The 27,654-nt window shown below is 42.8% G+C and overlaps 1 protein-coding gene across 2 annotated transcripts in view; it reads right to left on the bottom strand.

The window, feature by feature from the left end:
- The window catches only part of KCNMA1 (potassium calcium-activated channel subfamily M alpha 1), a 1,936,781-nt gene that overhangs the window by 611,449 nt on the left and 1,297,678 nt on the right, over positions 1-27,654 (bottom strand). The gene's annotated exons all lie outside the window — the stretch shown is intronic.

The following is a 27,654-nucleotide window of genomic DNA, read 5'->3' as shown; positions in this document are numbered from 1 at the left end:
CTGACTGCCCTTCCTTCCTGACTGAAGCACAAGGAGTCCTGCTTCAGGGGATCCCTCCCATCAGGGATCACAACAGAACAAAGAGAGAAAAAAGGACTGCATGAGAAACAAAGAAATCATAAAATCAATTAACTGCGAGCAAAGGCAAAGCCTAACATCCTTGAAGACATCCCATCCATTGTTTCCTTTCCAGTGGGAAGAGATAAACTTTCTCTCTCTGTGCAGAGGCAGTAACTAAGTAATCTTGGCCAGTTGAAAGGGATATCCTGTCCATTCAAAGCCCCGGAGGGTAGAAGTTCTGGCTCTGGCATTAGACCTTCCTGCACAGATTAAGGAGGAGTCTGTGAAAGGAAAGACTTTGTTGTGCTGTGGATATAGTGTGTTGTGTCATCTTTCATGCATTTTCAGCAGTAAAGATTTATTTTGGACACTAGCACAGTGACACCCAGTGACCTTATCTGGCACCTCCAACAGACACTGGGACATACAAGTCCCAGTTTCCCCAGGGCAAGGACAAGGACACACGGGAGCCACCCTTACCACTAGGGATCTTGAGAGTAATCTCCCCCACCCCACACACACACACACACACACACACACACACACACACACTCAATGAAGGATTCAGGCCCTGTGTAAAGATAGCTTGGGAATATTCCAGCCCCAAAGAGTAACACAAATACTTTTACTGCACTCGGGGATGGGGTTACACAAGTCTCCAGTATGTCTTTGGAATTACCAACATTATTGTTCTTGCACTCCACTTTGGACTGGAAGCTCCATCATTTTCAGCACCTGAAAATCCATCTACTGTACCTGAGCCTCAGCAAAAGCAGCACATCTTAAGCAAACATCAGGAGAAAATCCCAAAGCAAAGCTGTAAAAGCTCTTGAAGGATATGCCCTCCCCCCCCCCCCATTTCTCCCCCAAATGCTATCCTCACTTAAACTGACCTTTTTATTTCCCCACATTTTAAATGCTATCTTTTTAGCTCTTGACTAGACTTAATGCCTTCTGTATGATTTACGGATCACAGCTCTGGGCTCTCCAAATAAGATATCACCTCCATGCAGTTTCATTTGCAGTTTATCAAATATAAGCAGTAAAAGAAATACTGTGCTGTAAAGGAGATGAGAAAGGGTCTTATACCCAACGGCATAAAATATCAGCAAGCTGTTGAAGGGCATTGCACGATGAGAAAGACTTAGAATATAATCTTAGTATTATCAGTGGTGCTGTTATTAGTAAAGCATTTCAATGGCTTCCCCCTCTCCCCCCCACACTGTGTTCATAGTGTCTTTTTGTAAATGATTTTTTAACACAAATACAGTTCTGGCATATGACTCAAAGGTAAGCCACAGAAATCACAAAAAGGAAGGAAACACAAAGCACAAAATGATCAAACTGTGAAAGCAAAGTGCTCTGCAGTCACTTACATATTTTATGGAACATTTTGTTTCAGTTGGGGGTAATTTTCCAAGCCATTTATGTACATAAAACTAGACTTTGTGAGTGTAAACGGCTGTACTGCAGTAGCCCGGAACTGAGTGGGCGTGAAAATACACGTGTAACCCGGTTTCTACTTGAACTGAGCAGAAGTGTTCCAGGGGTGGGGGCGGAGCTGGCGTTTATGCACATTTTATTTTACCAGGTATGCCTGCAAGTGTACATGCATAATTGACACTCTCCGAAGAGGAGGTGTAATTGTTAAGCAAGTGAATGTGTGTATGAACCAGGCAAATTACCCAAGTATTTTCTGAAAAACGTGGTAAAGTCTGCATGTACAATGTTCGCAGGTCTGTTGGAAAAATACCCTATGTTTAAGTGTCATCTATAACCCTGATGCAGATATTGCTTCAAAACATGGTTTGTGCTGGGCTTGACATTGATGGCTTCCTCTTCAGTTTGTTCATCTGAGGGGGGCTGTAGGCCAGACACTGGTTCCCCATTTTGGGACCTTTGGGCTTAGGATTGCCAACTGGCTCCAGATTTTCAGGACAGGTTGATCCAGTCCCAGTTTTACCCCATTGCATTCTGGGACTTATTCTGATTTACCTTTTGCATTTTCTAAGAAAATTAAGACTATAAGTACCTGCATGTAGGGGAGTAAAACCGGGTCTGGATCAACCTGTCCTGAAAATCTGGAGCCAGTTGACAACCCTATTTGGACTCTATTTCACAATACATTTGAAACAGGGAAGTGTTTCCTTACTTGCAATTGAACTTTGTGACATATGCCTGAATTTTGTGTTACAAAGAAAACATTTATAAAAAGACAGTATGGAACACCATAAGGGCAATTTTCAGACAGCCGCTAAGTGGATAACATAACTGGTGATCTTCAGCTAAACCTAACCAAATAATTTAATAAACTGTCAGCCACTTAGATCCATCATCTAAGTGATAGATCTAAGTGGCTGACAGTTTATTAAATTACAGTCTTTCAGGAGGGAAGAATGGGAGATCACCCCAGCAGGTGTTTTTAAAATTACACTCAAGAGGGAAGGAAGGAGGGAGGGAGGGAAGGAGGAAAGCCAGTAAGACTTTTTTTTTTTTATAGTTAAGAGGGAGGGTGGCCAGTCAGATTTAGGCCTGCATTAGCCAAGATAAATGACTAGGGCTAGCTTCCTAATTTTCTCCCTCCTTGACCTTATCCCACCCCCAGACACACTCACAATTTTGCTGGCTAAATTTAGCAGTCTAGTGAAATTAGGGAGGTCAATATTCAGACATAGCTGGCTAAGTGGTGCAGCTATGCCACTGAATATACCCAGAGAAGTTTATGTTTATAGTTAGCCAGATAAAATAACCGGCTAATTTTAGACCTGTTCAACAGCATGTCTAAAGTTAGCTGGATACTTTACCCAGATAATCCAAGCTCTAGGCCTTAGACAAATTGTTGCCTCCCCCACGCACCAAGCTGGTCACTCCCTTGACCTTATATTCATCAACCACTGCTTCCTACCATCCCACCCCCCCACCTGCTCCCCTGTACCTTGGTCAGACCACTTCCTCATAAAAGCCCTCCTCCCCCTTAACTTCCCTACTACCCCCACTCCCTCAAACAACACCACCTTCACCTTCAGGAAACCCTGCTCTGGAGATGAACTGGCTCTTGCCATTTCCAACACATCCACTAGCCTTGACTGCTCCAGTCCAGAGACTGCCATCAAATCCTGGCTCAGCATGACTCTTGAAATTGCTGACAAACTATGCCCCATCTCCAGACGTAACATTACCCAACCCACAAAAAATCATCAACCCTGGTACACGACTGAACTAAGATCCCTAAAGAATACCCTCAGGCAGCGTGAGAGAAACTGGCGTAAAGCCCCCTCACCCCAACTCGCCTCAAGTTTCAAAACTACCCTTCACCAATATAGAATAACCACCCTCAAAACAAAAAGAGACTACTTTTCAGCTAAGATCCACCAATACATGTACAACCCGAAAGCCCTTTTCAATTATGTTGCCAACCTCACCAAATCCTCTCAGCCCACTATCCCTGAGAATGATGCCTCCACTAAGAGAGAAGAAATCGCCCAGTATTTCCTCACAAAAATCACCAACATCCTCCGCAGATTTCAACACCCTTCTCCATCCACCTCCCCTTCCCCCTCCCTCCAACCTTCCCCCACTTCACCCACCCTCCAAACCCTTGACCTGACTTCCGCTAAAGAAGTGGAATCTATTCTCAGAAAACTTAAACCAGCTTCCCACCCTTCAGACACCATTCCCACAAAATCCCTCCTCTCCATCCCGAACACTATATCCAAACCCATCGCAGACATCATAAACTCCTCCCTCTCTTCAGGCTCTGTCCCAGATGCTCTTAAACAAGCTATTGTCAAGCCCCTCCTAAAAAAACCAACACTAGACCCTAAAGACCCCGCTAACTTCCGCCCTATCTCTAACCTGCCCTTCCTATCCAAAATTATGGAAAAGATTGTAAACATCCAACTTACAGAATATCTAGAAAGCAACAACATTCTGCATCCAGCCCAATACGGCTTCCGTAAATACCTCAATACAGAAACCCTCCTGCTCTCCCTCACGGACCACTTACTCATAGGCATGGACCGAGGCAACTGTTACCTCCTCGCCCTACTCGACATCTCAGCTGCCTTTGATACCATCAACCATAACCTCCTCATCAACCGGCTATCCGAAATAGGCATCTCAGGCCTAGCCCTACTATGGTTTAAATCCTACTTATCTAACAGAAAGTTCTCCGTCAAGATAGGAAACGCCAACTCCACACTCTATCCCTTGTCTCAAGGTGTCCCACAAGGCTCCTCCCTCTCCTCCACCCTTTTCAACATTTATCTCACACCTCTATGTCAGCTCCTCACAGACCTCGGCCTCAAATTCTACCTCTATGCAGATGACGTTCAAATCGTCATTCCCATTCACAACTCTCTCTCAGATGCCCTTGCCTTCTGGAACACATGTCTTGCCAACATCAATGACTTCCTCACCAACATCCACCTCGCTCTAAACTCCTCCAAAACAGAGCTGCTCCTTATCTCTCCTCACCTCCCTCCCAAACCACCGATCTCCAACGATCCAGCTTTCAACGTCATAACACCCCAACCCACAGTAAGAGACCTTGGGGTTATCATAGATCAACAACTCAATCTCAAAAAACAGATCAACTCCATCCTCAAAGAAGGTTTCTTCAAGCTTCACATCCTGAAGAAACTCAGACCCCTCCTCCACTATCATGACTTCCGCACCGTCGTCCAAGCCACCCTTTCCTCAAAGCTGGACTACTGTAATGCCCTCTTCCTTGGCCTACCCTCCTCCACCACCAAGCCCTTACAAATGCTCCAGAATGCCATCGCCAGGGTCATCACCAACTCAAGGAAAGCTGATCACATTACCCCAATACTCAAAGAACTCCACTGGCTCCCCATCGCATCCCGAATTCTCTTCAAAATTCTAACCATAGTGCACAAGTCCATCCACTCGCACAATTCCAATTGGTTGGATGAACCCTTTCGTCCTATACGCACTGAACGACCCACTCGCACTGTCAACAAAGGCACCCTCTCCATTCCCCCTTTGAAAAAAGCCCACCTCTCCTCTACTAGGGACCGTGCACTATCCATTGCAGGCCCTAAACAATGGAACACCCTCCCTACCACTCTCAGGCTAGAGCCATGTTACGCCAAGTTCAGAAAAAAACTTAAAACATGGCTCTTCCGACAAGCCTACCCTGATTAAGTACACCGACTTCTGCAAGTATCTTGCCTACGCCTTGTATATTCCTGTAAATAGTCCGTTGCAGTTTTTATTTATTGCTTTAATTCCTCCACCTCCTGCTCTTTGTGTACTCCTCCTTGTTCGCCCTCCCTGTTCATTGTAATTTCTACCTTTAAAGTTACATTGTAAACCGGTATGATGTATGCATACTAATACCGGTATATAAAAGTTTTTAAATAAATAAATAAAATAATCATTCAATATCCTTATTTCTCTAGCTAATTTAGCAAAAATCTAGCTGGATAAGAGATTGGATTGTTGAGCACCCCGTCCACGCCTGGCCCTCGCACGGGCCTGCTCACCTCGCTAGCTCCTCTGCAGGTCATGGGTCAACCTCCCCAGCGTCAGCCGTGAGCTCCTCCAGGCCTCACTCGTGGCGCAGAGGTTAAGGCCGAAGAGACTCTGATCCACCATAGAGTCAATAAGAGACTTTGATCATAAGATTGTGGGTTCAAGCTCCCACACTGGCGCTTCCAAGCCCACACATACCTGAAGCCCAGAACATTTGATTCCAAGCTCGTGGGTTCAAGCTCCCACATCAAGGATTCCAAGAACATCGATGCCAATGGGAACATCGCTGTTCTGTTCAGTTGCTTGCCCCGGACCATGCTCCTGTCGGCCGTCTCCTGAGGCATCCCATGTTCCTCGGTGGCTGGAGACCTGGCCTGGCTGGATTACTATTGAGCACAGTTTCGGGTCAACACCGTGTGTGTACTGAGTTTGCCTCTGTGTCTCATAGCCTTTTCTAGCGTCCTACTATTCCAGCCTTGTCCAGCGTCCTTCTGTTCCAGCGTCTGTCTGTCGTGTCTCCCCAGGTAGTACCCTCGGACTGTCTTTCTGGTACTGACCTCGGCCTGCTCCTTGACCATTCTGTTCGCTGCCTGGATCCTGCCCTCTGCTTGCCTTGTGACCTCGTCTGACCTCTGGAACCTGACCCCTGCTTCATTGACTACTCCTCGGACTGATCCTCGGATTCTGACCCCGGCTGCCACTGACCACGTCTCCTGATTCTGGCTTTGTCCCTTGCCTTGACATCGCCTACCCTGTACTGCCTTCCTTACTCCTCCAGACCTACAGCCTAGTGTTTGACCGCGCTCCCTTGCTGCTCATGGGCACGCTTCTCTACTACCTCTCCAGGAGACCCTGCGAGGCCCACCTAAGTCCAAGCAGCCCGGGACCCTACAGGCTCCCAGTGGTGAAGCTCATCATAGCCTCTGTCTCCCCCTGTGCTCCGCCCCCTTGGGGCAGGTGCTTCCTGGTCCCTACCAGGGAGCCATTCTCCACTGCTCCAGTATAAGGGTCCACCTACAATCGCAACATGAATATACCAAAACTTTCCATTTAGATGGATAACATCCATCTACAAGGCTTTTGAATATCTGCCTCTAGATGTTTACGTTTAGTCAGTTAGTCAAGTCAGTTTTCAAAGGCCTTGATCTAATTGGCTAAGCCCTTCAAAAATTGACCTCTTTAATAAATGAAGGAAGAGATGTCTGATACTTCCTACTGTTTTTGAATGCCCCTTTAAAAAATCTTCTACTTAATGTGTATAGTGAACTTATTTTTACCTTTTCACCACTGCTACTAGTAAAGTATTTTACATGGTTATTAATAGATCAGTTAGTGATGGTGTCTTTTTGTCACCTATCCTACAACTATGCAGTAGCAATGGCACAACGTTTTAAAAATAAGTAATTTTAAAACTGAATATTTAGCTTTTCTTCTTTAATCATTATATTTAACACACAGTAAACTTTATTTATTTATTTATTTATTTAAAAGCATTTGTTGCTCGCCCTTCCTATGTTCAGGAAGGGATACAATAAAACACACATAATACATTGAGAAAAATACATAACAATAAAATCAAAAAGTTAAAACTAATTTGGACACATAAGAGAAATGAGTCAAAACAAATAAGCACATTGCTAACACCTCTGCCACAAGAAGGACCCATGGAGGAATTGAGGGGGGCAGTGAGAATATCGCTCGAGAATAGGGTCATCAGGGGACTATAAATTGTTGGTTAAGTTAGGGAACACTTTTTTAAAAAGGTGGGTCTTTAATGCTTTTTTAAAAAAGATTCTTTTGCCAAGGCATCTTACTTCTTTTGGTAAGCTATTCCCTAGTAGAGGACCTGCTGAGAAGAAGGAACACTTTCTTGTTTCATCCAGATGGGTTAATTTTGGGGATGGAACATCGAGCAACATTTGACTTGCTGACCTAAGGGACCGGGAAGATGTGTGGATTTTCAGTACAGAGGAGATCCAGGGGGAATGGATATTGTGAATTGTTGAGTGTACTAGAGTACATTTTTGGCTTGCTTCCCTTTTCTACATAGGAATCCAAACAGACTGTAGGTTTGCTTCATTGTAAGAATCAACATGCATATATTCACTATGAGGTCAATTTTAAAATATGATATCCGCGCGTACATGCGCGCCGGATTTTAACATCCGTACACACATGTAGGGGGTGGGAATTTTCTAAAGTACATGCGGTGATGTGATCAGGCCTTTGCCTAGTTCCTATAATCCTTCCTTCCTCCCTTTTCCCCTCTCCTCCCCAACCTCTAAACTAAACCTAACTAATCCCTATGTTTTTGTTTTCATACTTACTGCTCCTCTGGAGCAGAAGTATCTTCCACGCTCCGGCTGGCTGCCTGCACGCACTTTCCCAGGACAGGGCCTAATGACCCCATCCTGCTCCACCCCAGCCTGGCCCCAGCCCACCCCTTTTAGTTGGCCTGGCACTTCGACGCATATTGGGGGTTGTACGCTTAGCTGAGCTCTTTCAAAAATGTGCGCAGTGCGCACAGGGCCCAGCCACACACATAACCCCTAAATTTTATATGCGTGGGCCTTTTAAAATCTACTTGTATGTGATAGTATTGAAAATATTTACATACTGACAAACCATGCCTTTCTCTGTCATTTTCTATCTTTTTCTTCCTTCAACATATCTGTCTACATGTTCCTCTACCTTCCAGATCCCTTTTCTCTCAAATCTACAAACTGTATAATAGCTAAAGAAGCTCTATGGAGCTACTCAAAAACTCCCTTACTTCAAATACCTCAGACAAAACAATAGAGAAACACGATAGCATAAAAAGACCATATGGCCTCTCCAGTTTGCCCATCCACACAACTACTCAGCTCTACAAAATATCTCTATTCCCTCAGAGATCCCCTGTGCTTGACCCATGCCTTCTTGAATTCAGACACTGTCCTTGTGTATACCATCTCCACTGGGAGACTATTCCATGCATTCCCACTCTGTCTGTAAAGAAATACTTCCTTAGATTATTCCTCACTCTATCCCCTTTCACTCTCATCCCATGAGCCCCTGTTCCAGAGTCTCCCTTCCGTTGAAAGACACCTATCTCCTGTTCATCAAAGTGATTTATGAAGCAGGCATTTTTCTGCAGAAAGGATGTTCTAGAGCAAGGGGGGTCATGACAGGAGACTCCAATGGGATAGACTGAGGAGCAGTAAAAAATCATTTTTTTTACATAAAGGATATATGGAAAAGCCTTCCAGGGGAGGTGGTGGAGGTAAACGTGGCATGAAAATTGAAGAAGGCATGGGATAAGCCCTGAAGATCCTTTGTTGTAGGGAAGTGAGGTATAGCTGCCAGCTGGGGGCAGGGTGCATTCTCTGGTATTGCAGCAGGAAAGGAAAATTGGGCAGACTAGAGAAGTCATACAGTCCTGTTATCATATTCTATTTTTCTATGATCCAGTTCATTAATCATACCAGAAATGGGAATTAGACTTCAGCCAAATATTTGGCTTAAAGGTTTCACAACCAGGTTAAGTAGATTTGGATATATATAGAAACATAGAAGAAGACCAAACCGCCCATCCAGTCTGCCCAGCAAGTTTTCACACTTTTTTTTCCCTCATACTTATCTGTTACTCTTGGCCCTTAGTAACCTTTTAGTTCTATTTCCCTTCTTCCCCCGCCATTAATGTTGAGAGCAGTGCTGGAACTGCATCTAAGTGAAGCATCTAGCTTAATTGGTTAGGGGTAGTAACCGCCACAATAAGCAAGCTACTCCCACGCTTATTTGTTTACCCAGCCTGTGCAATTCAGTCCTTGCTGGTTGTTGTCTGGATATAAATCCACTTTTCTTATTTCCCTTCTGCCGTTGAAGCAGAGAGCTACGCTGGATATTCATTGAAAGTAAAGTATCAGGTTTAATTGATTCGGGGTAGTAACTGCCATAACAAGCAAGCTACACCCATGCTTATTTGTTTACCCAGACTATGTAATTTAGTCCTTGTTGTTGTTGTCTGAATATAAATCATCTTTACTTACCATAGAAGACATAAAATGGAGTAAAAAAAAGTAGGAGTCATCAAAACCAAACTAAAAGGTAGGGAAGTAGGGAGAGGAGTTTATACATTAAAAATAAATCAGCTTGTTTAAAGAAACATGAAAACTGAGGAAGAACAGGGGGAAGGAGAAAAATAAGATATTATTCACTTTTAACATGAGGTTTTAGGTCAAAAAAGTTTAAAGAGCATTATATTGCATTATCACATAAAAGATGATATTGGGCTATGGAAAAAATCCCCCTACTTACACAAACTCCTACAATAAGTAGTAATGATACATAAAAGGAATATAGACAATAAATTGCAAGCAGCTCTTTTAGTGTTCTCTGTGTGTCTGCCCCGGTATACAAGTTTCTCTTTAAAGTCAACAATGAAACAGTCAAGATTGAGTTATTTGGCATTAGCAGTTCACTAGTGACACATACACAAACTCTGACCGAAGGCTAGCAAAAACAGACATTTATCATTCTGACTGATGTTATGGTTGATGGTGATTTATATTTTTTACATTTGGTGTGCACATTTTTTTTTTTACATATGGTTTCAGAGCTGGGTTTAAATATTTGGACATCAATGGAAAAATCTAGCTAAGTTATATTGTGCTGAGTTAAGGATATGTTTTAATTCTCCTATTCTAAATGTAATCCTAAAATTCAGGGACCTATACAACAAACATGCATACTAAGAACTTTTTGTACATGCTAAAAATAGTATACTATACAAATTCCTGAAAGGCAGAAAATAAATCAAATATATAAATAATAGGGATGTGCACAGATTTTATTTGTGTCATTTTTGTTTCAGATCGTTAGCTGTTAAATTTCATTTTTAAAATGTTACGGGAGGTATTTATATCAGATTTCCCTAATTTTGGTGTTAGTGCGTGCTAAATCCCATTAGCACGCACTAACTAGTTTTCCTGATTTCAGAGTTAGTGCGCGCTAACAGGATAAAGTGCACACTAACTGGATGTGACTGGTGAGAGGGAGAGTTACTGGGGTGACTGTATGGGGTGACAGGTGGGAGAGAGACTAGTTGGTGAGTGTAAAAAGAAAGGCATTCTGGTGTGTAGGGGTGACTGGTGATGGGGTAGTGACTGGGGTGACTATATGGGATGATGGGAGGAAAGAGACTGCTTGGGGTGGTGATTGGTGAGAGAGAGGTAGCCTGTTTTGTGTGGGCTGGGACTGCTGAGAGGGGAAGTGACTGGGGTGAGTGTATGGAGTTAAATGTGGGAGATAGAAGCAGCCTGGTGTGTGTGTGTGTTGGGGTGGGGGGAGGGTGACTGGGTTAACTGTATGGGGTGACAAGTCACCCCACACACACACCAGGTTGAATATCTCTCTCTCTCTAGCCACCACCCCAACTAGTCTCTCTCCCACCTGTCACCCCATACATTCATCAAGCACTTCCCCTCTCACCAGTCACCTCCCCCACCGAAACACAGACTCACACCAAGGGAATTCAAAGTATGCATATCCCAAAATATCATGTCCCCTTTCCTAAAATACAAAGGGATTGGCAAATTGTAAATATGCATTTACATTACATGCTTTTGCTGACTAGAATTTGATGCTATTATTACATCACTTGTTGTCTATGTATTTATTAATTTATTTGTCGCGTTCTATATACCATCGTTCGGTTTCGCCATCACAACAGTTTACATGATTCGACTGGTAGAGAAATACAGATTTTGTTTGCTATCTAAGAGTTAGTGCATATAGATGTTACAGATTACATACAAGATTTGTGAGCACGTATAGGTATTATAATTACATATAAGAATTAAAAGTACATCTCAGTGTTGTAGGTATTATTGTCCATAAGCGTGATAGTATAATAAGTTAGTGCACAGGTAAAGGCATTATAGTACATATTCCGGGTGTGCGTAAACAATGTTGGTTATATATTTTCACAGGGTTGCAAGAGTTTTTATCGAAAAGGTTTGGGTTACCAGATAATAAAGTTGAGGGGGGATTTCATTTGTTGTTTTGGTAGGCTTTGGTGAATAACCAGGTTTTTAGTTCTTTCTTGAAGGTTTTTAAGTTCGGTTGTGTTCTTAATTCTGTTGGGAGTGTGTTCCAGAGTTTGGGGCTTCCAAGAGTTATGGCTCTATTGTGGGTTGAGGTTAGTTGTTTGGGTCGTACAGGTGGAATTTTCAAGAGGCCTTTGTTGGTTGAGCGGAGGTTTCGTTGCAGTGTGTGGAGTCTTATCGTTGTGTTTAACCAGTCAGTTTGCCCTTCGTGTATTAGTTTGTGTATTAGGGTCTCTATTCGGAATTTTATTGGGAGCCAATGTAGTGATATCAGAATTGGAGTGATATGTTCATGTTTTTTTGTTCCAGTGAGGATTCTGGTGGCTGCATTTTATACTTGTTACCAGGCACTGGCCATCCTCCCACAAACACCACCTTGCAACCTGGCAACATAAACAAGTAACTAAGGAGACAGCCAATGGGAATGCAGAACTATACCTATAGCTAACAAACTACTCCCCAATTAGCACTTTTTAACTTATTGGTAACATTTATAGTTAGTGCGCACTAACTTGAGTTATTGCGAGCTAACATCCAGTTAGTACGCCCTAAATCCTATTAGTGCGCACTAACTCCAAAACTAGGAAAACTAGGCAATGCGCACTAACGGGACTTAATTCACAATAACATGAAATACTAATCTTCATGAAATTATTACGATTCCTCCTGTAGCTGTGCCACAGGAGGCCTCTCACCTTTTCTCTGGAAGCCGCACTGAAGCCAGGGCCTTGCCTGGACAGTCTATCCTGGTTTTGCTCCATGGCCTGGGAGGCCTTCCTTGCCATCTGGGCCTGCCTGAGGCCTGCTCTGCTTCCTCCTGGACTCTCTGGTTTGGGCTTTGCCCCTTTTTCCTAAGGGGCTGGCCCGCAGCTCTTTTCTCTAGTTATAGGGCCAGCCGGGTGTGGCCCATCTAAACTCCTCCCAGGGAGTTGCCTGCTTCCTGCACTATAAAAGGACTTCTCTTTCAGTTCTGCTTTGACTTGCATTGGAGTTACTTGCTCCTGGCTGTCTTGCCTTCCAGCACTCCATCAGGCCTTTGTTCTTCGTTGGAGCTCCATGTCTCGTCTTAATGTCAGAGATCCTGTCCTGATGTTCCTCGCCTGTTCCTGATGTCCTGTACCCCAGGTTCCTCATTGCCTCCTTTCCTGGCGTGCCATATCATGGTCCGTGACCAGCCCATGGGTAGTGGCTGTGTAGGGCACTCATGGTACAAGGCCATCTTCACCTGCACAAGTACAAGCCTCCGGAAGACTTCTGTTTCAGTCCTGAGTTGACTTTGAATCCTTGCTTGCTTTCGTCCTGGTCTTTGGAGTTCCTTGCACTGCGTCCGTCCATGCCTAAGACTCTGACTGAACCTGTGCCGTTCCAGCGTGGTCTGCGACCAGCCTAGCATGGGCTGTGTAGGGTGCGCCTTGGTACAGGCTTCTACCGAATCTTCACCATGTTCTGGTTTTCATCCATTCCATACCTCGTCTGGAGCCTGCTTCACATTCAAGCGTGGTCCGTGACCAGCCCATGGGTAGTGGCTATGTAGGGCGCGCTGCATCGCAGTCTCAACCCAGTACTTGATCCTGCTTCTGAATATCTTTGCCTGCAGTACCTTGCTTCTGAACCTTCGACCAAAGTCCTTGCATGAGTCTTTGTCTGCGCACTCAAGTGAGTCTTTGTCTGTACCTCCAAGTTCCTCGTCTACATATAGAGTCTCTATGTTCCAGAGCCTTCATCTGTCCTTGTCCATGGTCCGGCCTGCTGCTTCTTGTCATTCCTTGTGGCAGGTCTGAAAGCAGTGGGAACGGTCGGAGGACTGTTCAATAACCAACAGCATGTGTTGGCTCCAGAAGCATGCAGGTCCGGCAGAGGGTCAGACCATCCGTCTCCACCCATGCTGGGATTACACCTTGCCAACCCTCGGTGCTGCCTTGGAGTTCTCTAGGGTCATGCCGAGGCCCAAGGGCACACAATCCCCTCAAGATGGGATCGGTCTCCTAGCACTCCCCTTCTGTAACAGAAATTTTGTCATTTTTCTTTTTGTTTCGTGGTGCTCCTGAAACAGGACGAAATAGACAATTTTGTTGCCATTGTCTATTTCGTTGAAAACAAATTCACATCCCTAATAAATAAGGCCTTAATATCCATATTAAGAAGGGTCCTCAATATATTAATGTGAAGATGCTAAAAATCACCCATACCAGAATGTAAATGAGGAAGGATCAAATGCAAGGTAAATAGCATGGTATGCTCTCCTCACGTGCACATGGCAAAGTAGCATGAGATGTTAGCTGGTTCCATTTTTAAAATCAATGACAGTGGAATGGGAGGGATCCAAGCTCTCACGTGCCCCAATTTTTATCAGACTATATATAGACACTACAAAAAATAGTGATCTAATAATATATAATCATGCAAAGAACAGAACTAACTGTTCTATCACTGTGAGTAAAAATTATTTTTTTGTTTATTTATTTGTATCTTGTATCCATTTCATTGTTATTTTCAGTGCCTACACAATAAGTGGAAAAAAAAAGTTTTAAGGACTATTAGAATCCCATCTAAAAATATTTATAGAATAGGCAGAAGGTTTCATATATATTGTGTAGGCGTCCCTGCACCAATTGTTGCGAAAATAATCATTAACCTCCTACGGCCTCCATATTCATTTTTTGGAAAGTTTTTTTAAACATTTAGGTATTAAAGTCCCAAAACTGTCATGACATCCGTCATGTTGTTGGCTCTAAATTCCCTTAAATGGTGGTAAACTTGTAGCTTGAAATTTAAATTTAGTAGTTGTTTAAAGCAGGTACCTTCCAACTTCCTGTATGCTGGCTTCCTTTGATGATGAATCTCAACCCCGACACGCTCGTGTTTCAGACTACATGTCTTTCCTCACGGGAGTCTCTCTATAAAAAACTCCAACAAGCAGGGTTCTTGCCTCGCTGTCTTATTTATGTTCAAGCTGTCGATGTTAAGTACACTTTCTCCACTCCGTGCCATCCAACAAGGTGTCATGGACAGAGCCAATTTTTATCAGGCCATCACAGAAAAAGGTAGTGCTGAGAAGGAACTAGTTGTCTTGGTACATGTGGGTACCAATGACATAGGAAAGTGCAGGAGGGAGGTTCTGGAAACCAAATTTAAGGTTTTAGGTAGAAAGCTAAAATCCAGAACCTCCAGTTAAGCATTCTCAGAAATGTACAGGACCCCAGAGGCTCCAATGCATGTATGAGAAAATGGTGCAGGTAAGAAGGTTTTAGTTTTGTTAGGAAAAAGGCTTCATTTTGGGGAAGGGGGGGGGGGATTTCTAAAAGGATGGGCTCTACCTTAACCAAAGTGGAACCAGGCTGCTGGCATTAACCTTTAAAAAGGAGATAGCACAGCTTTTAAACTAGATGATGGGGGAAAGCCGAGAGTCGCTCAGAAGCGCATGGTTTGGAATGATGTATCTTTGAAGGTCACTAAGGAGTAGATTATTTTAAAAATTGCATATGCATCCATGTGCAATGTTAATATCCACGCGCATGTGTGCAGGTGTCTGGCTTCTTCCCTGCGCAGGGAGTGGGTATTTTTTAATTTACACATTGTGACATGAAATCTGTTTTTCCCAGTTCCCTTCCCAGTCCTCTCCAATAAAGGAGCAGACTGGGCGGGAACTTTCCTAAACCTAACCCTATCCTTCCTCCCTCTTTCCCTCTCCTTCCTGACACCTTAACCAACATAGAAACATAGAAACATAGAAATGACGGCAGAAGAAGACCAAACGGCCTATCCAGTCTGCCCAGAAAGCTACGCACTTTATCCATTTTTTTATTTCCCTTTTTCTCTCTCCCACCTGTTACTATTGGCTTCCAGTACCCTCCAGCCCTAATTCCCCTCCACCCCACCACCAATGTAGAGATCAGCGCCGTATCTGCATCCAAGTGAACATCCAGCTCAATTAGGGGTAGCAACCGCTGTAACAAGCAGGCCACACCCCTGCCCCATACTCTTACCAACCCCTGTTTTTTTTGTTTGTTTGTTTGGTTTTTTTTGTTTTTTTTTTTTGGAGATGGCAGCCCTCCATCCTTCCGCTCCGTGAAGGTGGAACACCAACCACTGGCATCCCACTCCGTGAATGCCTCTGTGGCTACTGCCGCTCCGTGCAGTGTTTTGCTGCCTCCTCTTTATTCACGCCCTCTAGACTTGATGGATCCACAGTGTTTATCCCACGCCCCTTTGAACTTGTAGCTACCTATCCCCAATTTTTTTATTTTTCTACTTACTGCTCCTCCGGAGCAGAAGAATCTTCCATGTGCCAGCAGGCTGCTGGTGTGTACTTCCCCAAGACAATGTCTAATGGCGCTGTCCCGGCTCAGTCCACACCCCACCCCTCCCTGCCCACACCACGCCCCCAGCTCATCCCTTTCCGAGGGCCTGGCACATCTGTGTATACCAGGGTTTATACTTGTAGCCGGGCCCCCTTTGAAAATGTGTGCAACGTGCACAGAGCACAGCCACAAGCGTAATACCGGTATTTGCACGCGCGTTTTAAATTTCACCCATAAGAGAACAGGGAAAATAGGGCAACCCAGTACAGAGTTTGCAATAAATGCCAAAGTGTACCAAATATACTTTGAAATATCTGTATACAAATGCTAGAAGTCTAAAAAATAAGATGGGATAGTTAGAGCGTATAGCACTGGATAAAGGGGTAGATATAATTGGCATCTCAGAGACCTGGTGGAAGGAGGATAACCAATGGGACACTGTGATATCAGGTTACAAATTATATTGAAATGATGGGATGAATCAAACTGGTGGAGGGGTGGCACTATATGTTAAAAAGAGCATTGTGACAAACAGGATAAAAGTTCTGCAGGAAAGAAATGCAATGTTGAACCTTAATGGATAGAAATCATGAGGTATATTACTGTCCAGCTGGCCAGAATGAACTAACAGACTATGAAATGCTAAAAGAAATTAGGGAAGTTAACAAAATCAGCAGCACAGAAATAATAAGTGATTTCAATTACCCTAGTATTGACCGGGTGAATGTTACATCAGGACATTCTAGAGAAGTAAAGTTCCTAGATGAAATAAATGACTACTTCATGAAGCAACTGGTATAAGAACCAACAAGAAGGGAAGCTATTTTAGACCTCGTCCTTAGTGGAACACAGGATTTGGTGTGAGAGTTAACAGTGTTGGAGCCACGTGACAATAGTGATCACAACATTATCAAATTTGTCTTAATAACTGGAGGGAGCTCAAAAAAGAAATCTACTGTGACAGCATTTAACTTTCAAAAAGGTGACTATGATAAAATGAGGAAAATGGTTAGGAAAAAACCGAAAGGAGCAATTGCAAAAATTAAGGGGTAGATTTTAATACTTACGCGCGTAGGCCTTTTAAAATCCGGGCCTAAAAGTTTAGCTCAGGCATGGACATTGTTTAAAAATATCATCTTGGAAGCCCATACCAAATGTATTCTACTCATTTTAAAAGGTGGAAGGAAGGTTAAATGACTACTGGCATGATTAAAAGGTGAGGTGAGACAGACTATAATAGCTAAAAGAACATCTTTTAAGAAATTGAAAAGGGATTCAATTGAAGAAAACAGGAAACATCATAAGCACTGGAAAGTCAGATACAAAGCATTAATAAGGAAGACAAAGAGAGAAATTGAAAGAAGCTTGCTGTGGAAGCAAAAACTCATAATAAAATCTTTTTTAGGTACATTTGAGGTAAAAAACCTGTGGGGGAGTCAGTTGAACAATTAGATGATCAAGGAGTAAAAGGGGCACTTAGGGATGGCAAAGCCATAGCAGAGAGACTAAATGAATTCTTTGCTTTGGTATTCACTGAGGATGATGTAAGAGATATAACCATACAGCAAATGAAGAAGTGGAGAAGATGAGCGGTACACGCAATGGTAGAAAACCATATATACACAGTAAAGGATGGAATTGCTTGGCAGTAATCTCATTGATTGAACTTTTGTTCTGAACTTTAAGAATCCTTCCATCTTTTAGCAATATACAGTGTGTATATAGAGGTATAACCATGCCAAAAATGATATTCAAAGGTGATGATTCAGAGGAACTGAGACATCTCAGTGAATATTGAAAATATATTAGGATAAATTGACAAACTAAAGAGTAGCAAATTACCTGGACTAGATGGTATACATCCCAGAGTGCTGGAATAACTAAGAAATAAAATTGTGGACCTGCTATTGGAAATCTGTAAACTATCAGTAACATCATCTATTGTACATAAGGCTGGAGGGTTGACAATGTAACAGCAATTTTTGAAAAGGGATCAAGGGGTGATCCAAGAAACTACAGACCAGTGAGTCTGATGTCTGTGCCAGACAAAATGGTAGAACTATCATAAAGAACAAAATTGCTAAACATATAGATAAGCATAGTTTAATGGAAGAAAGCCAACATGGATTTAGCCAAGGGAAGGTTTGCCTCACAAATTTGCTAAATATTTTTTATAGCATAAATATACATATGGATAAAGGTGAGCCAGTTGATATTATATATCTGGATTTCCAGAAAGTATTTCATAAAGTCATTCATGAGAGACATCTTAGGAAATTAAAAAGTCATGTAATTATGGTGTAGTGTCCTATTATGGACTGCCAACTGGTTAAAAGAGAAAAAACAGAGAAGTAGGGCTAAATTGTAAATTTTCCCAGTCGAGAAAGGTAAATAGTGGAGTACACAGAGATCTGTTCTGGGACCACTACTTTTTAAATATATTTATGAATGACCTGGAAATGGGAACAACAAGTGAGTTGATCAAATTTGTGGATGAACCAAAATTATTCAAAGTTGTTAAATCACAAGAGGATTATGAGAAATTGCAAGAGGACATTATAAAACTGGGAGACTGGACATGCAAATGGCAAATGAAATTTAATGTGGTCAAGTGCAAAGTTATGCTACTGGGAAGAGTAACCCAAATTATAGTTACATAATTCAAGGTTCTACATTAGGAGTGACCACTCAGGAAAGGATCTAAGTGTCATCATTGAAATACGTTGACATCTTCTGCTCAGTGTGCAGCAGCAGCCAAGAAAGCAAATAGAATGCTAGGGATTATTAGGAAAGGAATGGAGAATAAAGAAGAGAATATCATAATGCCTCTGTACTGCTCCATGGTGTGACCTCATCTTGAGTATTGTGTGCAGTTCTGGTCGTCACTTCTCAAGAAAGAAATAGCAGAATTAGAAAAGGTACAGAGAAGGGCAACCAAAATGATAAAGGGGATGGAACAATTCTCCTATGAAGAAAGGCTAAAGAGGTTAGGGATCTTCAGCTTGGAGAAGAGATGACTAAGGGGAAATATGATAGAGGTCTATAATGAGTGGAATGGAACATTAATTGGTTGTTTAGTCTTTTGAAATGTCAAAGACCAGGGGACACACAATGAAGTTACTAGGTAATACATTTAAAACTAAGAGAAAACACTTTTTTACTTAACACATAATTAAGCTCTGGAATATGTTGCCAGAGGATATGGTGAAAGCTAATAGTGTATCTGCATTTAAAGAGGTTTGGGCAAGTTTCTGGAGGAAAATTCCATTAACCATTATTAAGGTAGAGTTGCAGACAGCCACTCCTGGGATAAGCAGCTTGGGATCTATCTACCCCTTGGGATCCTGCCAGGTACTTGTGACCTACTTGGCCACTGTTGGAAACAGGATACTGGACTTGATGGACTTTGCTCTGATCCACTATTGCAAGTCTTATGCTTTTATGTTCTTATGAGCTAGAATGTAGAGGGAACCCGCTGAGGGGGAGAACAGGCATAGGGGAATATCAGAGGCCTTTACCTCATTGAATTGGATGGATAGATTTAAGGGCCTTCTTCATGGATTTGGCAAGAGGGGAGGGAGCTCTCAGGTCCCTTATTCTTGGTGCTGGACAGGTGGTGTTTGCAGCTTGGAATCCCCTTAGTCTTGATACTGGGGAGGTGTATGTTGGGGAAGGGGAGGTTTGAATCTCAATGGTTCCCTTATGTTTTGTGCTAGAGTGATGAAGTATGTGGGGAGGAGCCAAGGCTTGGTGGCCACTTATTTTCAGGAGGAGGAGGGAAATTGGATCTTAGTGGCCCTGTGAACATATGCAGGGATGAGTACAAGGATACTCCCTCCCCCCCCCCCCCCCCCCCACCCTTCCAATCTAACAGATCATTTCATTTTCAGCAAGATAGCATGGGCAATTTTTATACGTATCTAGCTAATATGACATGGCGACCTTGTCTCAGGTACAAACTTAGGGCTAATTTGCAAAGCTATGTCAGGCCGTTTACCATGTGGTAAACAGCCTAACACAGGAATATGTGAGGTATTTCAAATACTCTCTGTTATTCTGCCCCGAGCACCATGCATATTAAAATGAGCTGAATAGCATGCAAATAATCCATGCTAGAAAATGTACACTTCTTGTTGAGTTCATGTTAAAATGTTTACAACTGGTTCATGTCGGCAGGTTACATTTTTGGCTTTAGTGAGTACACATCATATAGCAGGTGGAAGACAGCATGCTATTTCTCATGTCCACGCTAAATCTTCATTTGCAAGTAATATCCCTTCATTGACAAGTGTGTACACACTAATGTATTCTGACCCTAGTGCAGCATGGTGTCCCATATTTTTAGTGTATGCTAAAGATCTAAGTGTGCATACTAAGCTTTATTACATAGGCCCCTAAGTTTGCAAACTTTTGAATCTGGCTAAGTTTTGTAACATTTTTAAAGACCCAGCAATAAGATGAGCTTTCAACAATACACAGGAACCTACTAAGTTTTATTTGGGATAAATATCTCTACTAGAACTCAGTGATGTGATAAAGGGGACTCTTGGGGACTTTTTATTACACTATTTTATGATGGAAAGGAGTAACTAAACAAGTGGAATAGAACTGGAACATGCTCTCTGATAAGAAATTATCAGCATAGCACTGCTAGAGCTAAACTCTAGACTTACCAACACAACACAGGATTTAAAGAGTTTTTCAAAAGAAAGCTCAGCTGTAGCTCACTCTTTCATAACTACCATGGATTAAGATTGCAATGAAGCTAGGTAGACAGCTTTGTATGAATGTTCCTGCCTATGCTTTTCCATTAATTGGGAAATTGAGAGTTACAGTAAGATACATCACACTGAAATTTATATAATACATCCTCTTCTAGTGCTCTATATCCAGTCACGACAGATAAAATAACTCCGAATATCATTTTATGTGCACAGTTATCTACAAACCACAGACAACATCTATCTTTGCTGCTGCTTCTGCTTTTATCCAAGTTGATTTCTTTTATTGAATAGGATTGTTTGTCCATTGCAGTCAATCCTTATTTGTATGTACAAGGCATTCAGTGAGCATCTGGATGAATTTGCCAAATTGATTTTGCTGCTCTTTCATCTGTTTTACCAATCATAAATGTATTCCTAATATTTCTAATACTTTTTTATTATCAGACAGAATAGTACAAAGGTAAGTAAATATAGGCATAGAATGAAAGATAATCTGTTAGAATTTACAATCTAAACCTGTCCTTAAAGTTCCCTACTAAAAAACCTGCTTAACCTCCAAAAGCAGATTTTTTAAAATATGTTTTTACAGTTAGATTATCAATAAGTCCAATATCCACTTATCTATGCAGCACCCAAAACTACCTTGAAGAATCTGAAAGCTCTTTATTCTAGTTTCATATAGTTGTATACTGTTCTCATGCTCTTTTTTAGCTACTTGTTTTCTAATGAGAACATTCCCACTTTTTATAGGTACCAGAAAACCAAATATTTTTGGAACCTCTCATAAGCTTAACTGGCCTCCTTTGAAATCTCTTTATTTCATCAACATATTTACAAGAGAGCAATGATCAAACTTGCACCTATTTTGCATTTATGACCCAAAAAAAGCCTTCAGTCAATGCTATCTTTTTTTTTGATAATACTATGATAGCCAAGGTTTCGAACATTCATTCAAGTGCTTGCCAGAGAGAAGCAGATTTTCTCAGATGCCAGGCAGCAGCATCTTTGCCTTGATTGAGGCCTAGAAGGTGGAAGTAGCAACATTTTTGCCCTTACCGGGGCTTGGAAGGAGAAAGCAGGAGCAGCATCTTTGGCCCCCAACTGGGGCCCGAGTACACAGCATTGGAAGAAAAATGTTTGGAACTGGGGTTCAGGAGGAGGAAGAAGCAGCACCAAGAACAGGGGAGAGCAGCTTTGACCTTGATCAGGGCTTGGTTGGGTGGGGGGCTTAGGAGGTATATTTAGTGATCATGCAAGCCTAGGAGGAGAATAAGAAAGATGAGGTTTGAGGGGTGACAGGAAAAGAGAGAATTGGGGGTAGAAAGGAGTAGAATGGGAGGGCTGTGGGGAATGACTGTAGGAGAGAGAAGACAGTACTTGGATGGGGAGTAGGTAGCATTTTGGGCCACCAGCCGGCCTAAGAGGAGAGTGAGATGGCTGAAGAGTGGTGGGGAGAGAGGACTGGGGAGAAGTGAAGAAGAAGTAAGGTGAAAGAGGAGAGTGAGAAGGCTGCAGAGGGAGACTGAAAGAGGAGAGAAAAAGATAGCACTGTGCCTGGGTGCTGTGTCTGAAGGAATCAACTGTGACTTAGAGGAGGAGAGTGAGAGGTCTGTACCAAGGTGAGGTGGAAAGATGCATACTCACCAGGGAAAATATACCCTTAGCATGTGCTCCCAGTGACTCGTACCCAACACAAATTATTCAGTTTTGGGGTGGTGTGGGGGGAGTACATATTAAATGCATTTAATCCCTGGCAAGTAAATCCTGGAGGAATTTTAGAATCGCTCATGATAGCAAATTTATATATGAATTGTAACCCACATCAGTACATTGGGATGAAAATGCTGTGGAATACTATTGCAGAATTTGCATAACATGAACCAGCATAATGCATCACAGAATACTGTGCAATATATCTTAATGACTTTCTATATATTTAGTAAATTTTCAGAGGCTTAGTCAGGGTCTATGTATATAACATTTCAGTTAACTGAACGTAGGCATGTTTTTTTGCAATGCACACAGTTTCAAATGCATTAAAAGAATCATTCTAGGGAGTGTTTTGAGGGCGTGTTTGGAAACTAAGCAATTTGGGGTGATTTTTTAAATGCTTACATGAAAATTGTGTGGTTAATATTGGCATTTACATATGCAATTCGCCTCTGTATGTGTTATATAAATTCTCAGAAGGGCATGAAAGTGCACATACTGTTACTGCCAAACAGAAAAGTGTGCGCATAGAAAAAGGGTGTTTCAGGGGTATTTCAAGGCAGAGTTTTGAAGTAAACACACATTTTCATATTTTATAAATAGAGTACATGCATACTTCATCAAACACACTTGTAAGCTTCTATACCTGCTCATCGAGTTGCAGACATTAAATCTGACTTCTCTTTTTTCTGCAGTTTTTAGGTGGGGGTTCTGAAGCAAGCAATAGAGGGTATGGGTGAACTGGTGAAGGTATGGGTCATCTGATGGAGGTTTCAGTCAACTGATGCTTGGAAGTATGCTCACGAGTATTTTCATAAGTGATATATGTGTTTGTCTGCCAACTTTCTAAAATGCCTGCCTCCACACATAAATTGAGGGTTAATACATGCTCATTGCAAGTATTTAATATGTAAAATATATGTGAATACTTTATAAAAGAGGAGATCGATACTGAAAACTACTGAGCCAGCTAAGTAGCAATCGCTGAATATCCAGTTATGCTCAGCTGCTGCCACTTAGATGGATAACTCACTTATCCGGCTAAGTTTTTAACTGCATAACTTGCGAGCGGGCAATATGGGTAATGGGGCAGTGCTATTTAGCCAGATAACTTATCCAGCTAAGTAGCGATAGGCTTACAAGTAAATTTTTAAAACCCAGCACACGGAAATTGCGGGAGATACATGTGTGGCTGGGCCAAGAGCATTTTCAAAACGGCTCAGCCACGCGTGTATCTTCCACTACGTGCAGAAGAGCCAGGGTTTTGAAAGGGGGCAGGCCAGAGGCAGGGTATGGGATGGCTGGATAGTAGAGGTGTGAATTGGAACCGGTATTGGTTCGGATTCCGGTTCCGATTCACATCGTGAAATTTTTATCTTGCAGTCCGATCGGGTTTTTTTTTATCGGCTGCGCCCGAGCTGATAACCAAAAAATACAGCCGACTCTTTAAAATGAGTTTGTTAGTATCCCCCCCACCCTCCGAACCCTCCCCAAAATTTTTTAAATACCTCGCTAGGGCCGTCGGCTGCCAGTAAACAAAATGGCGCCGATGGCCCTTTGCCCTTAGCATATGACAGGGTATCCGTGCCATTGGCCGGTCCCTGTCACATGGTAGGAGCAATGGACGGCCGGCACCATCTTTACCACACATGCGGTAACACACTCAACAGTAAGCACTATATGTGTAGTTTTTAACAGAAAGCTCATCACCAAAGGATAAGTCACAATTATGAAACGAGTCTTGTACTCAAAACTACCATAGAATGACCTGGACATAATGTGTTACATTTAACAAATAATGTGTTACATTTAACAAATAACATTTATTATGAACTATGTTAACGAACCTTATGGCACCTGTGTAAACTGAATGTCTAGCATTACTCTTATGTGCCTTACTGTAAACCGTTGTGACGGTACTCACCTTAACGATGGTATAGAAAAAACTTTAAATAAATAAATAAATAAATAAATAAATAAATAAATAGCACTTCACTTAGGGGTGGATTTTAAGAGCCCTGCTCGCCTAAATCCGCCCAAAACTGGGCGGATTTAGGCGAGCAGGGCCCTGCGCGCCGGTGAGCCTATTTTACATAGGCCTACCGGCGCGCGCAGAGCCCCGGGACTCGCGTAAGTCCCGGGGTTTTCGGAGGGGGGTGTGTCGGGGGCGTGTCGGGGGCGGGGCCGAGCGCCGCGCTGTTTTCGGGGCGTGTCGGCAGCGTTTTGGGGGCGGGCCCGGGGGCATGGTTACGGCCTGGGGCGGTCCGGGGGCGTGGCCGCGCCATCCGTACCCGCCCCAGGTCGCGTCCCGGCGCGCTAGGGGCCCGCTGGCGCGCGGGGATTTACGTCTCCCTCCGGGAGGCGTAAATCCCCCGACAAAGGTAAGGGGGGGGTTTAGACAGGGCCGGGGGGGTGGGTTAGGTAGAGGAAGGGAGGGGAAGGTGAGGGGAGGGCGTTAGAGGATTCCCTCCTTGGAGGGAACGGGGGTAGGCTGCGCGGCTCGGCGCGCGCCGGCTATACGTAATCGATAGGCTTGCGCGCGCCGATCCAGGATTTTAGCGGATACGCGCGACTACGCGCGTATCTACTAAAATCCCGCGTACTTTTGCTTGCGCCTGATGCGCCAGCAAAAGTACACCTATTCGCGTGGTCTGAAAATCTACCCCTTAGGGCACATTTTCAAAGTCTATGCACATAAATCCAGGCATATTTACGTGCATGGGGGGGGGGGGGGAGATGTTATGCGTGCCGGGGCTATTTTCAAGTGGCCCGGCAGCGCGTGTAAAGCCCTGGGATGGGCGTATGTCCTGGAGCTCAAAAAAAGGGGTGGGGTGGGGGCATGACCAGAGCCTCCAGGCACAGTGGCCATTTTCTGCTGTGCTTGGGATCGCGGGTCGGCCATCGGCCGGCACATTCAACCTATGCCTGCCCGGAGGCAGGCGCAACTTATAAAATAAAGGTAGGGAGGGATTTAGGTAGGGCTGGGGAGCGGGTTAGATAGGGGAAGGTGGGGGGGGGGGACGAAGGAAAGTTCCCTCCGAGGCTGCTTCGATTTCGTACCGGCCTCGGAGGGAACGGGGAAAGCCATCGGGGCTCCCCTAGGGCTCGGAGCGCACAAGGTGCACTAGTGTGCACCCCCTTGCGCACGCTGATCCCGGATTTTATAACATGTGCGTGGCTGCGCACGCATGTTATAAAATCGGGTGTAGATTTGTGTGCACCGGGTTGTGCGCACAAATCTATGCCCGCGTGTAGCTATTAAAATCAGGCCCATAGGTGGTATTGCGTGGTGCGGTTAACTTTTTGTGCCCCATGATATTTCCTATTTCGTAGCTCATGCTGAGAGAAAGAGAGAGTTTATGATTTAGAGTTTATGGGCCAGTTTATCATGCAGAGTGAGAAATACGAACAGCACAGTACACCGGAGTGAAGATTTGAAGTTATTTGGAGTGAGGAAAGTCTCACAAAGATGAAATTTCTACTATGTTTTCTCACCCTAGCTGGATGGACTCTATAACAGGGTAATCCTCTGGATTATTTCACTTGACAAATTTTCTTGAGCAATCTGATGATAAAAGTGAGGAATGGGTTATTCTTTTGATCTAATGTTCTGCTGAGAGTGAGAAGAATTTGATTATGAAGCTTTATTTTTGCAAATAGAGAAGCTATCTTTATGGAATATGCAATTCAAATTTTTCCAGATGTCTCCAGACAAACCCAGAATGGAGAAAGGCTTTTCTTCAGTTTGGAGCTACTATTCTTAGTTTGGGTAGAGAGTTTTTTCTGTATTATCCTGCGAAATGTTCAATTAAATTTGATGGGAATAGGTTCAATTTTTATGAGCCTAATCAATTAAAGGTAAAATAGCTATGGCTTCAGCTTCTGCTTCACTGCTAAGTCATTAATTAGGTGGTATTGCAGTTATTAATGCTACTAATGTTAATGTCAGTTTTCCTTTTTTCTTTATTTTTCTTATTAATGAGAACTTATTCTAAAGGTTTTACTCCCTTTTGTGGTCTATAAATAGATGGATATGGTTTACTTTTTTTTCTTATTTTTTTTCTTCTTTTGAATTGTAATTCATACATTCATTCTGAATTTCTGAGAAGCTTTGTTGCTTGATATGTATATTGTAAAATTATAAAGAGTTAAAAAAATTGCGAGTTATCTTTCATGTTTAAGTACATTGAAAGGACTTTGTCCCTTTTGAACATTTTTAAGTGAATATGTAGAGCTTTCTCATATGATGGTCTTCACAATTCAATTGGTCATGTAAAACATCATATTATCTGTGTTTTTTATTATTTGGATGTGATTTTTTATCACCACAGTTCAATCAGGTTCATTACTACTGTTGTGAAAAATGAAGACATTGCACAGAGTTAAAGAAGTGTCTAGTAACACTTATTTTATGGAAAACTCCTTTTATTCTCTTTTTGTAGGTAATAATGGGTATCTTTTGCCACACTAGCTATTATATCCGTTCATCTATCTACTTGATCAAAGGAGTGCTATGATCATAATTCTCAGTTAAATACAGCTATTACAGAGTGAACACTGAGCCTCCTGCTATCACATGTTCACAACCTGAACCACAATTGTGGCTTCTTGCTCTTTAGTCCAGGCATGCCAAGTCTCTGAAATATGATACAAGCTGCTCAACCTTTGTTTAAGGAAGAGTCTAGGTCAGTCATGGGTGGCAGAGGATGCAGATTTACAGGAGGCCAAAGAGCAGGAAATCGTTTTGGGTGCCATGACCCCAGTACACAGAGTTTGCACCATGAGTCACTACTTCATTTGAGACCTAGCGTGTGAGGTGTGTGTGGTATAAGTGATGTTGCTGTGTACTGCTGAGGATGTGCGATGGCATGTGTGTGTTTTTGTAATTCGGACAGTTTCTTATATGCTTTCCTTCTTTTTCCTTGTGTTTCAAGCGGTGTTCTCCAGAATGATCCTGGAACCCTTGTCTTGGGTATACAAGGATCCATGCCTTACTGCTTCTACGTTTCCTATGCTGATTGCTTTGTATGATACTGCTGTAAATTGTCAGGACATCCAAGTTTAAAGGGGTGTACTGTTGATACTTCTAAGACAAAGGTTTCCTTTGCCTTCTCAGCAGCCAGTATAGCACCTTTTTGGGAAGGCAGCAATATACAATAAAGAAGGTAAATGGAAATAATTCTCTTTTACTGTTTTGATACGTTAGCCATCAATTACAGAAGATCCTCATGCTAAAGTCCTGGGAGCTGATTTTCTCCCAGGAGAATATTTTTTCTC

Source organism: Rhinatrema bivittatum, chromosome 7, assembly GCF_901001135.1.
Source record: "Rhinatrema bivittatum chromosome 7, aRhiBiv1.1, whole genome shotgun sequence".
Taxonomy (NCBI): Eukaryota; Metazoa; Chordata; class Amphibia; order Gymnophiona; family Rhinatrematidae; genus Rhinatrema; species Rhinatrema bivittatum.
The sequence above is the reverse complement of the archived record's forward strand: the minus strand, read 5'-3'. Positions and strand labels throughout refer to the sequence as shown.